This window comes from Apis dorsata, unplaced genomic scaffold (genome assembly GCF_000469605.1).
Source record: "Apis dorsata unplaced genomic scaffold, Apis dorsata 1.3 scaffold_27, whole genome shotgun sequence".
Taxonomy (NCBI): domain Eukaryota; kingdom Metazoa; phylum Arthropoda; class Insecta; order Hymenoptera; family Apidae; genus Apis; species Apis dorsata.
In genome coordinates, this window is record NW_006263329.1 from 14146 (window position 1) to 30247 (window position 16102).

A 16102-nucleotide genomic window follows, 5' to 3' on the forward strand; every position below is an offset into this window, starting at 1 on the left:
TAATAATCGTTATATAGCATAAGCTTTTTATTTAATAAACATTAAATAAAAAGATTAAAAAAAATTCAATATAGATATAATTAAAAAAGTGATATCAAGTATATTTATAATTTCAAGCGTAAAGAAATATTGCATGCATTTTTATATCAAATTAATATATAATTTAATTATATGTAATCATTTATAATATTTTTTATTCAAATTAGTTTCAAAAAATTATAAGTAATTTGTAATAGTAAGGAATTTTTTCCCTCAATATGTCTGACCACATGTGCTCCATTTCTACTTTCTTGTTAGTTTGTCGATGTTTGGTAAATGTTAAAATTTCATTTCCTTTGCCAATTCACATATTTAATATTAATTAATATTAGAAAATTTACAACTACAAAGTTGTAAATTTATAATTGTATTACTTTATTACTTTTTATTTATTATAGTACTTTACAAATAATCAATTAGCTTATAATTTATATGAAGTTTACTCGTAGAAATTAGTTTACTTATTATTGTTGTGTAAACTTCATCAATTTTAAACTCTAATAATACATCTTAAAATTACTGTGAGACTAATTTGATTTATATTTTGTCGAATATAGTTCTTAAAAGACGCATTATGTGAAAATACTTAAAAAAAAAAAATATATGAATTATAAATGAACATCTTTAAAATAATCGCTAAATACTCCTATGCTTATGCTTCCACAAATGGACACGTCATTTATCATCTCTCTTGCTATTTAGCATCATTCAATGTTTTCAATTGAGCTTACAATATACAGAGATTTGTTCGTGTGAATTGTGTATCTGTTAATTTTATCCTTTGAACTTAACTGAGTTGCTCCTTTTCTAAAATAAATAATTTTGTCAATCAAATCGTTGTCTATTTGAACGATGAAGCTTTTGTCAGGGAAGTACAAAGCTTTTATTTCTGTTTGTTTATAACATTTTCTGCGTCGTTAGTTGTTTTACTATGAACTTCGTTAGTGTTCCTTTCGATGAATCCTTGACTGAAATAAAACATCGCTTTTCCAAAAAAAAAAAAAAATATCGATAAGACAAAACTCAAAAACGTGACGAAAATTTTTAAGAATAAATATGTAAATTTTGCACGTGGAAATTCGTTTATCGAGATATGAAAGAAAAAATGGGGACTTTGTTTTAAAAAATGACATACCCTTTTTTATGGATGAAAGGAGAGTTATACTCGGGTGTCAATTTGATACCTGAATAAATGATATCTTATTGAAACACATAAATTATATTATTATTATTATAAAAGGATAATATAATATAATATAAAGGATAAATAGTTTTCTATCATTCTTCTATAATAGCTTCTGTAGATAACTTTTTTTAAAAACATAGAAAGATAATAAAATATAATAAAATAATTATTAAAAAATAATATAAAAATGAAAATTCGTCGATGTTAATCATCAATATTTTATTCTTTTTCTATATCACATATTATCAGTTTAAATATTTTTTGAAGCTAATATCATATTCAATTTTTCGAAGCTATAATTGTGTCAAATACAATTACTTTTTAAATAATAACAGAAAATATTTCTAAACACTATTTTTATTATTTTTCAAATAAAAGAATTTTTTAAATTTTAATTAATATAAAATCATTTTCAATCTTTTAATCATAAAATTATAAGAACATATGGAATCCATTGACAAAAGAACAATATCACAAAATTTCCATACAAGAAATTAATAACAGAATCTTTCTAATTCTTCTTGTACTCTAACAAAAAATTACTCTGAAATGATATATAGAAATAAATACAGAATGAAATAATATATAGAATCAAAAGTAAATCGTTTCCATGTATATGTACGATACAAAGCCACTTATTTATATAAACTATTCGAAGACTTTTCTTTTGATCCCTTTCTCGAACAATCGCATTTAGAAGATGAACAAATTTCTGATGTAGTTTATTCCATTTCGATCTTGACCCTGACTGAAACTTCTCATGACAACGTTTCATTCTAAGAATAAAATAGAGAAGCGATTCCACAGCGTTAAGTTTCCTCTAAGAACACTCGTAACAGCCATCCTCGTTTGCACAAGATTACTTTGTTAGCGATAGATTCGAGTAATTGTAAATAAATTCGAACATTAATAGAGATTGAGATTCTTTATAAATAGTTCAAAAATAAAAAGATATTTTTAAGTACATCTGAACATATTGTGAATGAAATATAAATTTTTTTTATAAAAATGAAAAATTTCAAATATTTTTAAATAGAATATATTACTGTATTTCTGACAAATCTATCCCCATCTCATTTCGTCTCTATTTTATCTATTAATGCAATTAAATTGCTTATAAATAAATTTTAATAAATAAACGTCAATTAATATTTTGTATATCAAGCTTGATATTTGTTTTATTTCATTTAGATTTGATTTTTTTAAGGATATTCTAAAAATATATTAATATTCTGTATAAAAGAAAATTCATACACAAAGGATTTTATCATTTGTTTCTATTCATTCATTTTCTATAATTATTTGAAATAATTAAAAATTTGATTTGAAATAAAATCGTTCAAAAACATCTTGTTTTTCAAAAAAATTTTTAAATTTTGTTTGCACAATATCTATACATATATCAAATATTACATATTTCCTATTTCTTATTTCAAATAAATATTTATCCTTTTTATTTGTTATTTCTAGACTTTATTGAAAATTCAAAGTTACAACACAAAGTTACACAAAAATCCATAGAATACATATGTTATATAAGAAAGAATGCAAAATAAGATATATACACAATGATATTTATAAACGAAAAGATCTCTCTCTCTCTATTCTAAAGTTTATTTTCTCCTGAAAAATTATATTATCTCGCTTACCTTGTAATCGTAATCCATAAATCTTTCACATTTTGAATTTGATTTCAAAATATTTAAATACACTCGCTTGATCTCATCATTAGTCACAGTCAATTAGCCACAACAAGAGCTTTCACTATAGCACATGTCGTCGTAAACAATGAGGAGAAAATATAAATGGAATATTGTGTTTATGATAGGGGTGCGCAGTAAGGGTGCGCGTCTCTGACCGGTTAGGTCCTTTAGACAAAATTCACAGTCTGCCGACAGCCGCGCTTGATGAAACTTGATTCCGCACCAATCTTATTTTGGAAAACTTTCCTCCGTGTATTCTCCTTTATTATACTTCTGCAGACAAACTTTTATATTTTTTTTTTCTTTTGCTCCTCCCTCATTTTCGCTAACTTGGCGAGATCCGTGGAAAAAAGTCAGTGATATATATGGGGATGAACACGGCGGAATGATCGAAAGTCGATGACGGTTAATTAAATTTTATTATGCAAGATATGTCATTAATTATCAAATTGTCTAATGTGTTAAGGGTAATGCTCGAATAACTTCTAATTAGAAATTGATAATCATTATTGTATGAAGAGATTGAAAAAGGATTGGATAACTATTATCAATAAATCAAATAGAGCTAGGAATGGATAGTGTTGATGCAAGAAGTGTGGATGGTTTGTGATTAAATGAATTGTCGGTATTTGGAAATTTGTTGAATAATAAATTTATTGAATAAAATTGTTATTGTGTTTTGAAATTTATTGTGTATTAAATAAAAATTGTGACCAAATGTTAAAATTCTTAAATTCTTAAAGTTTTTAAACTTTACAAATTAAACAGAGATCTTTTATCGTAATTTAAAGAAAAATTTATTTTTCATATATATGTGATGAATATATTGTTTCGAACATAAAACAATATAGATATTTACATAAAAGAACCGATATTGATCGAAAATTTTTTTCGAAAAAATTATGATATAAGAAGATGAGTATTAAAATAAAAATATAAAAATTAAAAGTGGTATAAGGAAATGGACGCGAAAGAACTGATATCTATGAGAATCGATCATATGTTTTTCAATAATATTATATATATTCTCGTGTGAACCGTGAAAAAACTTTCAAGTTGAAGGATAAAGAGGAAAGAGCGACAAATCAATTAAGAAAGAATATGCTTGTGATCGTGTAAGTAAGTTCAACATCGTGGCAAGGTATGGTGGTTCAACAACTTTTCTCCTTGTCCTCTTATCCTTGTCTTCTTTAGAAACTTTTTCTCTTTGAAAGATAAACATCGGTGCATGAAATTGCATTTAAATAATGCATCGAAACGATTCGACAATATTTCTTAAATTGGATATTAACGCATAATTGAATAATAATTATATTTGCATTTTCAATTATAATATTGGCATTATTAATTTATTTCCGAAGTGTTGATGATTTAATTATGAACAAATTATGAATATGTAATTTCGTATCCATTATCAATGTTTATATTATTTTTTTATTGTATTTTAATATGAAAATTTTTTTTCACGAATATTTAATTAAATTATCAGAAATAAAAATTTGAATAACAAGCATTATTAGATATTAGAATTAAATTTATATTAATTGGAAGTAATTGCATTCTTTAATTAAATAAAATTTAATTATATTTTTTAAATGTTTTTGCAAAATAAGAATAAAATCTTGAGAATTTAAAATATTTCTATTTTTATTATAAATTCGAATAATTACAATTAAATCATATAATTTGAATAAATCTTTTATTTGAATAATGCTATTTATACATATGTGATACTAGTTGTATTATTGTTTATTTTGTAATTTTTTTTAGGATAATATTTAAAACAAATATTTATATGTAATATTTTATTTATTTTCATTAAAAATACTTTTATATATTACATTACAAACAAATTATCATTGATTCGACATTACAGTATATTATGTCTTTGATTATTTTAAACTTTTTTTTTTGATTAATAAATATTGTATCTGTGATCAATTTCGAGTTTTCTGTGAATAGCAATTTTTTCTTAAACACAATTGTACGTTAAAATTGCGTTGAATAAGGTATCATAATTAACCTACTAGGAAATCAAGCTCATTGAAATGCAACCCACAGTTGTCGTTCTCAGTTTGAAAAAAATTCAACATAGCTTTTATTTATTTATTCCTTTTTTTAAAATCTACATATGAAAACGTTAAGCATGAATTTCAATTAAAATGTAGACATTAAAATTATTTTTTATTCGTGACCAAAATTAAATTCAATTTAAAAAAATAATATTACGTTAGCTAAAAGACTACAAGAAAAGATTTTACATTTAATGAAATAATTAATATCATAATTGTCATAATGTAAGAAATTTTTAAAAATTTAATTTGTAAATATAAAGAATATAAGTGGAATATAAATGGAATGGAAATTGTATAAAGTCTGGAATTTTAAATTCAAAAGAAAAAATTGTTAAAATAAATCTACACAAGAAATCGTGACAACTGAAAAAATTCTTTCTGAAACGTTTAATATTAATTAAATTTCAATTAAATATACTTGGATAATATAAATAATTTCTTTTGAGATTAGTTTAAATTTATTTAAAAGAATTAAAATATTATATAATAATACTACATACTATATAATATTAAATAATAATCGATAAGATATTAAAAAAAATAAAATTGTTTCATTTCGCATAAATCTTGCCAATCCATTTAATTTTTCGTCTTCGAATTCTATTTTTTTTATCTTCATCCTCAGAAAGATTCCATCGTTTTTCAAACTCGGTCCAGATTATCTGAACAGTCTACTTCATTAACGATTACTCACCCATGATCCTCTTACTTGAGAGTAAGTCTGGATGGAAAAGAGATACGATCGAAGAAAGGATGAAAAATTATGAGAGAAAAATCCGCAGGAATGACGATAGCTAATAAAAGCTTCTTTTTTTTTTTTTTTTTTTTTACTCTCTTATCCTTTCCTTTAAAAGATTTTATCGCTCTTTAACGCGCACAATCGGTTTGCTCGTATTCGAAGAAATTTCTCTGCCACGAATGGTATAAAGGATCACAGTTACACGTTTCATTGGAACGTTAAAAAATAATTCGTAGATTTAAGTTGGAAGGACAATAAAGGATATCCAAGTCGACATATAAGATTCTTAAGATCGTCGAAGAAATTTTTCTTTTACGAATATCGTAAAATTGCCCGGAATCAGGCTATTTTCCTCTAGTTGCGTATCAAACAATCCCTCGAGACGAACTGCACCTGGATACTACGGAAAAATTTACATTTTCAATGTCTCTCGCCTTGTCGTAGATCATCGTTTATTTTTGGAATACTTGCAATTTTACACATATAAGAGTTATATAATTTAACTATGTCTTGAACCTCTCAAATTCAATTTTTTACATAATTATATAGATTTTTTTTATATTTTTCTTTCATCTAATTTTTTTTATAAAAAAACATACATAAATAGAAATTATATAAATATTTATTTAAAGAATCTTTTATTATCATTTATTATCATTTATTTAAAGTCTTTTCAATATTATATTGAAATAATAATTTAGTAAAAAGGAATGGTTATTTACAGTATAATAATTTTATATAATTATATTATATATAATCTTACATCGATCAATAATTAAAAAAAAAAGAATATTTGAAAATTTGTAAAATGGATACAAGATATTTTAAGTAATTTCTGCATATTATAATAGATTTAATAAATCATATTTTTAAAAATTGCTATATATATTTGTTACATTAAGAAGAATACTTAATTAATTAATAATTTTAAATGCACATAATTTTAATATTAAATATATCCGTATTTTTCAAATAACATTTCAGTTATCGTAAAAGTGCAAATATTACTTATTATTTCAAATAAAATTTAATAATAAATTAATATAGAGAATAATACAATATTTTATCTAAAACCGTATATGAAAAAGATATTAATCACTTTATAATTTTTAAACTAAAGTGTTTCAATTAATTGAAATATTTATATTAATTTTGTTAATATTTATGAAATTTTTAATACCGTTAACATTGCATCAAATATTATTCTAAATTCATTTAAAAAAGTTAGTTATTTAAATAGTTTAAATAATTCTATGTTCTAATTTTTAGTTAATAGTTTAATTTTTAGTTTTAAGTTAATTATTCGACAATAAATATAACATACAAAATTCACATGGTTCATACGTTAAGACTTATAGAAGAAGAAAGTAAAATAAAGTAGTATAGTATTATATTATACAGTACTTATACAAACGCAATTAAATATCCTGAAAAAAAAATATTTGATATCAATTGAATTATTATTAATTCTTTTCGAATAAAATTCATAGATTAGGTTATTCAACTTAATTCACGCAAAAATTATATATTTAGAAGAAGAATATTTAGAGGTTATTAACTTAACTTAAGTTAATTTGAGCTAAATATATTTTTAAACATTATTGTTTAAAAAATTTATAATTCTTCTAAAATCAATCAAAAACATATATTATACATATATTAATATGCATAAAAAAGTTTAATAAATAATAACCTAACTTAATCTCTAACTAAATCACCTCTAAATGTCATGAAATTAAAAATTTATAATCTTTTTAATACTAATCAAGAAAGTTAACATCATTTCTTTTTTAATTTAATTTAATCAACCAACTAAATACTGACTAAACGATAATAAATCGACTCATGTTTTATCTCTGTTTTATTTTTCATCCGAAACGAAACATTAAATGAAAATAAATAAAGATAAATTTTTTTTATTAAATTCAAGATAAGATCAAGAAATAAATCTTGTCAAAACGATGATCTAAGTTGTTTATGCATTAAAACCGTAGTCGCGATAATAAACGCGACGTTAAAGAGAAGAGACGTTATTTCGTATGCAAATTAACGAGATTTGATAGAATCCCGCGTTTCTCATACAAAAATAATTATATGAAATTTTACTATGAAATCAACGTTTCTTGTTCCAATTTAATTTTCTTACATAATCAAAGACTTTCTATTAAATCAAACGAAATTGTGTTCAAACTCTCAAAGTCTCAAATTACTTCTTAAATTATTACTTACTTCTAATTACTTCTTAAATGTAAATTAATAGAATTCAATAAAGTCGTGCATATCTCGTGCAAAAATAAAATAATTTCGTGGAAAGTAATTAAGTGATGATAAAAGTAATTAAGTTATGATAAAAGTTATAATGGTATATTTAAATTATTTTTACAAAAAAAAGAATTTTCATCTGTAACTTTTAATAGATCTTTTATGTAACTCTTACTTCTCTTCGAAATAATTTTAATCTAAATTCCTGTTCATATTTGTAAACGACACCTTTTACATTCTTGCAATCTACAATCTACGAGCAAAGTAAAATTGTACTTTTAAATTTTTCCAAGAATAATTTTCTTTCTTTCTATTTATAGTCATTTTACATTCTTCAAAATTATTTATTTGATTTGCGATAATATTTTCGATTTTCGCAGGAGAAGCAAGTAATTTTCAATAATCTCTGTGCCCGTGTTTCTCGATCAGAAACGAGCTGTGGATTTTAAATATTTATTATCTGTAATAAAATAAAGATTAAGCATATATCGTAAAAAGGAAACTAATTACTTGTAAAAGTAACGTATTTGTAAAAGGATATTTTAAAAAATAAATCCTTATTTAAATATTTTGTAAAAGAAAAATGAATTTGATATATTTATATAGAAATAGGATGAATATTAAAAGTGTAATTCTTTAAAATATTCCAAGATTTGAAATAATTTTTAAAGAAATATTTTTAGTAAAAATTCTTACTTAGAAATATCGAATTTCAGGTCAAAGGAAAAGATTTGAAATCTTTTAAATATCAATGAGAAATTTAATTTACAAGTATCTGAATAAAGAATAAAAAAAAATGCAGTTTTGGATTACACAAATGATAAAAGATAAAGTTGTATTTGATATGCAAAAAAGATAAAAGATAAAACAACAATGCAATGAATACACATATATCATGATGAAGAAACAGAAGAGATATAATAATAAATACTTAAATGACTCAAAAATATCATCATATCAGACATAAATTGTTTGGAAAATAAAAATTGATATGATATATTCATTTGATTTATTTTAATACACGATTAAAAGGAAACACTTGTGTTTTAAAGAATTCGTTCTTTTTACAATGATCGCATTAAAGTTTCTGCACGAGACATCGCGTGTCGTGGCATGAAATATCCACATTGAACATTTTGTATGTACATGCACTTACATGTCAGATCGATTAATTAGAATCGCATATATTTATTTTAGACTTGCTTTAATAAATGGCGTAGAGATACACACATGTCTTTGCTTTATGCTAAGGAATCAACTATGTTATGCTTCAGATATTTTATTTTGGTTTTCACAATCGATATATTATTCTTCAAGAAAATTGAATAACAAAATTCATAACAAGAACATTTTTAATTAATTATCAATTATGAGAAGACACTTTTATTTCATGATTTTTGATTATATATTGTTCTTTTATATCATGTAATACATATATCCCTTCTAATAATAATGTACAATATTAATATTGTTAAAATTTAAATTAAACATCTTTAAATATTTTTCAGTTCTCTTAAAAAAAAAAATGAAAATTGGCAAGCATTGCTTTTTATATGAAAAGTATTTGAATATTTTTTTATTCTATAGTAAAATATTAAAATTCAATTTTTAATAAAATTTTTTGAATATATAGAGATATAATGGGTAAATACATACTTCATGTATGAAGTATTACTTTAAGAGAATCAATGTTCAGTATGCTTTTCAATTTTTAAATATAACTTTGATAATGATTCGGAAAAGAATACAATTTTAAATTATAAAATATTCAGAATTCAATACTTTATTATTCTGTATTGAAAAGAATTAAAATTGTATTTAAAACATAAAAAAATTTCCTGGATTGATATCTTTCTCTCAAAGAAATTTCATATAAATTTTTTTTTTTTAATCTTCAAAGCTTGAAGCAATATATAAAATTCATATATAATACATAAGAACATAATTTTAAAACACATAAAAATTTAATCCATGTATCCATGTAAATTTAATCCATCTTACTTTATTTATTAAAAAAAAAATCCAAATTAAAAACAATTAAACTCAATTTTTTAGTAATAATAAAATAAACATGTTATATATAAAACTCAACAACAAGAAATCAAAAACATGAAGAAAAAAGAGAAAATAAATAAAATCGAATAATCCTTTTTTTAATCATCCCTTTTCAAAACATGCCTTCAGATTTAACAATTATCTTCAGATTTTTATTTTTTCCCAATGATTTATTTTCCTTTTCTCAAATTCTACAAAGAAAGAAAGAAATGTATTCCTAATATATCCTGGATATCAAACGCGATGAAATTCTGCGAAAAAAAAACCTAATTCTTGTTGAATATTTATCGAGATAAGATGACGATCTTCAAGCTATGTGAACAATCCTTGAATGCACACGGCCACGGATAGCTCAGATCAAGTCAAGAATAATGTTACAGTCTGCAGAAGCATTACGAAATATTGATCGTTTATCCTGAGCATCCTCAATATATAATTTAACAGCATACACCGCGGTACGATCGAGTATTACACGTTGATGCTTGTCACGTTACCGAGGTTTACGCGGTGGATGCATGGATAATGTTTCTAAAATTTGTAAATGCTTGCTAATAGATGTGAAATCGATCCACGTGCTCTTATTGAATAGATATTCATCGAATGTTCGATTAATTTACGCGTGAAAAGGGCAGGATGATTGAGATAATATCTATACAGGATGAGAAAAAAAAATTCGTAATTTGTAGGATGTAGAAGGGGATATTGATAACATTTATCGCTTGAACTTTGACTTAGAAAGATAGATAGAAAATTGTTAATTTATTTTTTGATGGAATTTGATAAGCAGAATTGAAAAATATAAATTGTAATATGAGGATATTATACATAATTATAAATTTATTAAGTTTATTTTTTTAATGTGATTTAGGTCTTGTAAATTTTAGAATAATCAAATAAATATTTAACATCTTATTATCTTATTATCTTATTGTTAAAAAATTTTTACTTACTTAAAAAATCATAGAAATTATTATTAATATACATACATTAATTATCTTAAATGGTTAATTAATCAATAATTTAGAATTATGTTATCTTCAAAAATCTTTCATGAAAAAATCGAGATTATTATATTTATTTTAGTTATTATAGTATTCTTTAAAGTTTAGAGTTATTTTAAAGAATTGATTAATTAATTAATTTAATTGAGATTGATTGATAAAAACTGAATTATTATTGTATTAGTAGTATTATATAATTGATTAATTTAAATTAATTGATACAACAATTTATTTTAAATGCTTAAATTATTACTATTCTTTGCTATCTAAGAAGATTCTTATAAAAAAATTATCAAAATGAATAAAATTAATTATATTCTATAGTTTTCTATTTATAACAATAAATTGATAATAATAAAGATACAATAAAAAAATTTACAGTAGTATATATTCAAAGAATAGCAAAAAAAAAATGATCCTAAATTTTTAGCATGTAACAAACGATCGGTTTTACGTGATAGGATTATCGTGATCGTGATTCATGAGTGACATTCTAACAGAGAAAAAAACATGAGATACTAGATTTTATTGGAATTTTTTATTGAAACATTCTTGCGAACTGTTGGCAGGCGTAGGCCTGATTGATATTTATTTTAATAGAATGGAATATGACGAAACCATATTTCACGTTATTGCAGAAGAACTTACTTTATTTCTTGGAATTAAAATATTCGTAAAATAACGTGATATACTTGATATTAAAAAATCAAACAAAAATTAATTTTTATAAATGAAATTTAATAAAATAGAATTATTTTTTATCTTATACATTTTTCTATTATTAGAATTTTTTTTATTATTTTTATAATTTATAATTTTTATTATTAAATATATATTATTATGAATATGTATTATGTACACATATAAATAAAATCTCTAATAGTTTAGAGAATAAAATATATAAATTAATAAAATAATAAAATATATGAAATGTTATATTTTCAAAAGTATATTTTAAGAATTGAATACATTTGAATACCACAAAAAAAAAACTTTAATGTCATATAACTTTCTAATTTTTACAAGAAGATATTAAATATCTATATTAAATATAGATTTGTAAAGTTATTATAGATTTATCTTTTGAATATTAAATTCTAAATAATATTATGATATAATTATATATTATTTTATTATAAAGTATTTCTCATAATACTAACAATAAGTTTTTTCAAAATATAATACATAAAAAAAAATTGTTTTAGACAACATTTCAACATATTATTGTTTCATGTAGAAATTGTGTATTACTCTCATATAATTCCTCTTTAAACATCGTAAACAAGGATTATATATATTTTGCTTTCCATTACTACGGATTCATCGTTACTATATATAATCGCTAAAGATTGTATTCATATAGAACAATGTAAATAGAGATTTTAATTTACATAGCAACATAATAATAATATTGTTAAATTTAATATTAATTTATTCGTAAATCTTAAATATTTTTATATTCTAAAAATTCTAACAAAATTTCGTAACATTTAAAAAAGATATATTGAAAAACGCTGATGTATATTATAATAATTATTTAAATATTGTTTCTTTGAATTGCATAATAAAATATTTCACATTCTATCTAAAAAAAGTTCAAAGCTTCATCAATAAAATGCAGAACAGATATTGGTTTTTGTATCGTATAATCCTTTTCATGTCACACTTTATTTAAAATATTTCCTTTCGCGAGACAAAGAATATTAAAAGATTCCCAGATCGAAATATATATATTAAAATAAAATATTTTATTGAAAAAAATATATATTCAAAATATTATTGGATAAAAGATTTCACGTATGATTTAAATTTTTCTTTCTTTCTTTTTTGTGTTATATAGACGTAGCAAAAACCTACGATAAAATCGTAAATTTATATCATAATTATGTGCAGTTATAATTGTACATGATATTCGAATTTTAATAGAAAGTATTCAAATATTCTATCCTCATTTTCCAATTTTTTTTTCTTTTTAATTTCTTATCTTTCCAATCTTCTAATTTTTTTATCTGAATAAGATAGTCATTTTTGTTACTACATTGCAAATATAAAATTTGTATAATTTTCTTTTGAACATTGAAATGCTTTAAAGTAAATCTTCATAATGAAGTAAATATATGAAGTAAATTCTTGTTGAAAAATATCTCGTCATTTCTAACAGCGATGCATACTCATAGGGCAAAAGAGGAGAACATCGATCAGAAAAAGTAAATCTCTGTACAAGTAAAGTCGCTTAAATTACTGCTATGTAAGAAAAATTGAAAATATACAGAATTATCGTTCAACTTACGCAAAAATGATTTAAAATAAAATTCCAGTCCATATAATATTTAATTTTTAGAAGCACAAATGAAAAATGTAAAACTTTTATAATTTATCAATTTTAGAAATTTTCAAATTTCGAAGTTTAAATAAAAATTATTGAGAAAGTTTTCAAACTTTCAAATTTCAAAATATAAATTATTTAAAATATAATTATTTAGCAAACAATACGTTCACAATTTTTTATTTATCATATATAATTTGATAAGCTTATTGTTAATAATCATTATGCATGAAATCTATTTTTACTAAATACTATTTAATGAATTTTATATTATGAGAACAAAATGTAGAATCTGGCAAAAATATTTCATTGGAAAATAAACATGTGTGCAAATTGTTTTATAATATATATACGGTTCAAAAACTTTTTCAAAATTCGCACATTTTCCAGTACGAATGTGTTCTTCTAAATTGCTCATTGAATTACCGAAACCGAGAATACGAAACCTTAATGCTCAATGCGATCTTATTTCAAAGCGAAGCTTTCAAATGAAACAAGGTACTAGAACTACCAAGAAACCTCTCGAAGATGTTGGTGTATAACTCTAGAAACTTTTCAACTCATGCCTGTTTCGAACAGAATGCATAAACTAGGGGTTGAAGAATGTGTTTTAACAACAAAAATATAAAAATTTTTCACAATAGTCACATTAAAAGAATTTATATGAAAAACTTTTAATTTTTGAAAATATAACTTTTAGATTATTAAAAAAGCATATATAGAAACATATCTAGTACAAAGTGTAAAAAAATATTCGTTTTGAACATAAAAGGAACATAATATAGGAATTATATTTATTACGATAATTAGTTTCTTTTTATTGAAAATAAAGGAGGGAAGAATTTCGACTTCATTTTTTTAATAAATTATATATTATATACTATATATTATACTATATATAATATATATAATATATAATACTATATATTATATAGTATTATATATATTATATATATATATATTATACTATATATTATATACTAACGACGAGATAAAATTTAAATTTGAATAAAGTGTAAAATTTTTAAAATTTATACACAGTAAAAAAGTAAGATTGATTTGAATGATATTTTATTTTTAATTTTAGAGAAAAATAGAATATTTCGTTATATAATTAAAAAGATTTTCAACATTTTGAATAAAATCGAAAGTGAGAAAATTCTAAGAATAAAGTTTATCAATTATACTAAAAGTGTAACATATATATGTATGTTAATTTGCTTCTTCACTCTAATTTAATTACAATTTATCTCAAGCCTAATGCACACTTTTCACTTTTTCAGGAAGTCGTAATTAAATGAATAAAAATAGATAATGAAATTATTTTGATAAGATGAGCATAATTTATAGCATAATATATATTTTCACTTATTTTCATTTTGGTTTTGAAAATTATAACAAAACTCTGAATATGATTCAGTTATCAAAACATGCATTAAATATAAAAATATGATATAGAAGAAAAAATTAATAACCTTGAATTTCTTGTATAAAAAATATCATTCTAATAGCGAATAAAAGTCACAAAAATTTAGGTTAAATGTAAAAAATAAATTTTTGAATATTTTTTCATAAATAACACACTTATTTTATATTTGATATAAAAATATAATAAATATAATATAATATATATAGAAGTAATATATTATAAAAGTAATATAATTAATTAAACTAAATAAATTAATAACTAATAATTATATTAAAATAAAATAATTATATAATAAAATTATTAAACTGAAAGCAATTATTTATTAATCAATAAATATTACGAATTTTATACGTGATTAATGAAAATAAATATTAACTTATTTATACAAATTAATTTATAATTATCTTATATTTATATATTATAATTTTATAGATAATCATCAAATAATTAAATTATCAATTAATTTAAATAATAATATGAATAGTAAACTTACTAACCAGTTAAAAAAACATCAGAAAAAAAGTATTTGAAATGCAATTCACAAAAACGGTAAATTGAAAAATATATACAAACATACAATATATAAATATATACAAAAAATTACACAAATTATACGGCATGATATGATAGGTACATGAAAAGGATTGAAATATTAGAAAAGAGAAGTACTTTCATTACTTATACAGATGTGTCGATTTTTTAAATCGCTTTCGATTTCGATAGAATTTTATCGTGTACGAAATTAAACTGTCGAGGATAGTTTACCAATAGAAATTTCCATTTCCTCTCTTTACTCGAATTCAATTATTTTTTCACCATTTTATTCAACGTTTTCCATGAATGACATGTTGATATCAAGAAATTTTTCAAAGAGAAAAAATTTTTAATCACTTAAATATTATAAATTATATTGTAAAATTATACGAATTTCTTCAAGTTTAGAAGAGAATTTAATTAATCTGAAAATTATATCAACTTATTTGGAAATAAATTTATGAATAAATTTAATAATTTAATATATAAAATTGTCTTAATTTTAATATTAATTTAATATTTATATATAATTTAATATTTATAATTTTAATATTTTTATGCATTTATACATATCATTTGCTTAATCTTATCATATAATTTTATATTATAATTTGTGATTATATTATTGATTTTGTTATTAAACTATCAATATAGAAAATAAAAAAGAGGCAAATTGTATAGAAATTTCAAATATTTATTCAATTAAATGCATTAATCAATATAACTCTTTTAATAAAAATTATCAAAACTTTC

The 16102-nt window shown here is 21.7% G+C and overlaps 1 protein-coding gene across 2 annotated transcripts in view; it reads left to right on the forward strand.

Moving 5' to 3' along the window:
• The first annotated feature begins 3863 nt into the window (after nt 1-3863).
• Nucleotides 3864-16102, forward strand: part of LOC102671834 (RYamide receptor-like) — a 33845-nt gene continuing 21606 nt past the window's right edge. Inside the window, exon 1 of one of the 2 annotated variants that reach the window (XM_006607965.2) lies at nt 3864-4043. The gene's annotated coding sequence lies outside the window, so the exon portion shown is untranslated. Of the gene's footprint in view, nt 4048-16102 lie in introns of both variants that reach the window. The other variant, XM_006607968.2, reaches the window with a different exon arrangement.